The sequence below is a fragment of the Portunus trituberculatus genome, chromosome 36, assembly GCF_017591435.1.
Source record: "Portunus trituberculatus isolate SZX2019 chromosome 36, ASM1759143v1, whole genome shotgun sequence".
Taxonomy (NCBI): domain Eukaryota; kingdom Metazoa; phylum Arthropoda; class Malacostraca; order Decapoda; family Portunidae; genus Portunus; species Portunus trituberculatus.
Genome location: NC_059290.1, coordinates 5,372,986 through 5,374,970, shown reverse-complemented (window position 1 = coordinate 5,374,970; position 1,985 = coordinate 5,372,986).

The following is a 1,985-nucleotide window of genomic DNA, read 5'->3' as shown; positions in this document are numbered from 1 at the left end:
ATCATCCTTCCTACCTTTTTAAATATTGGAGTAACATTAGCTAACTTCCAGTCCTGAGGTATCTCAGCAAACCTAAGTGATCTTTCAAAGATTAACTTAAGTGCTTCAGAAATACTGTCTACACCCTCCCTAAGTACTCTGGCATGTAGCTCATCAGGACCACTAGCTTTCCTATCGTCTAGTTCAAGAATAAATTTCCTAATAATTCCCGGTTTTATATCAATATTTTCTAAAGCTCTTAAACTACTCGTCGCACTGTTTGTAACAGGATTTCCTATTCTTTCCTAGTAAATACTGAAGAAAATTGTTCATTCAATAATTCTACTATGTCTTCATTTTGATCCACTACTACACCATCTTTTCTGAGTGGTCCAATCCTATCCTTATTTCTTTTATCACTGACCTTGTAATAACTATATAATTTTTGGGATCTTTACTCCCAGCTCTAGCTAGTTTTATCTCTGCCTGCCTTTTACTTTTTTTATAACCTTACTCAAATCATCCCTGACCTGTCTGTACCTAATCAAATCTACATCTTCCCACTTTTCTGCAACTCTCTGTATGCCCTCTTCTTCTCTCTGATCTGGCTACCTATCTCATGAGTCCACCATAATGGCTTCCTGTTTCTCTGCCTTATATCTTTGTAAGGGATACACTGCATCACTATACCCTTTACTACAACCTTAAAAATATCCCACATCTCCTGTGCAGTTTTATTTCCAAAACTATCTTCCCAGTTTACCTCTCCTAATAACTGACGTAACCTACCATAATTGCCTTTCTGATAGTTTGGGACTCTAGTCTTATTCACTATATTATCCCTACTGGAATTAATGATAAATCTAATTATATGATGGTCACTGTTTGCTAAAGTCTCTCCTACCTCAACTTCCTTTAAACAATGCTCAATATTTGTTAGTACTATGTCTAAAACCTTCCTCCCCTAGTAGGTTTATCTACCATCTGCACTAAATAGTTATCCTGAAAACTTTCCATAAACTTATTTTCACTAGCATCTCCTACCATCCTCTCCCAGTTTACTGACTTAAGATTAAAATCCCTAAGATAATTGTCTGACTAGTACACCCCTATTTATCTCATCTACCATAAGGTTGTCTACATCTGCTGACTGGTTAGGTGGTCTATAAAAGCTCCTACTCTAATAACCTTACTTTTGTTTACTCTAACATCCAGCCATAAGGACTCTACTCTGTTATCTACCTTAATACCATTAACCTGACTGGAAATGAAGGATTTTTTACATAAATAACTACTCCTCCACCTATCCTACCAATTCTCTGGTGTAAATACATAATGTATCCATCTACTTCATATTCTTTCCTATTTTCCTAAACTTTTCCTCATTTACCCATGCCTCTGTGACACATACAACATCTAAGTCCTCCTCAACTATATAACTAGATAACTCGTCCTTCTTGTTCCTAAGACTCCTGGCATTTACATAAAAACATTTAAGTCCAGCTACCTTCCTAGATGTTGTCTCCTTATTTGGAATCCTAATCTTATTCTCTCCTATTTGCACCTGGAAATCTTTCCTAATCTTTTCACTATCTCTGTTTATCCTATCTAATTTATGTCTAGCATCTTTCTTCTGGAATGCATTTGCTACCTCACCCCCTACACTCCATCCCAACTCCCCCCTCCATTCCATCCTGGCGGGAGAGACACTCGTGGCCCGCCGAGAGATCCCGCTGGCTGACCTGCTGGTGGGTCTCAAAGCAAACAGGATCGGGCGCCGCTCTGCGCTCTTCTTCAGCCTCAAGGCAGGCCAGGCTGATGATGCAGCAGTCGCCGTGTATTACAGCAGGAGGCTCCTGGACGAGGAGAAGCCACCACAGGAGGATCAGCAGGAACAAGGGAAAACCGAGCAGTTCGCCAGCCTGCCCACCCAGGCTGGCGAAACAAGCACCAGCCTGCCCCCCCAGGCTGGTGAAACCAAGTTCATCCTGCCCCCATATGCTGCT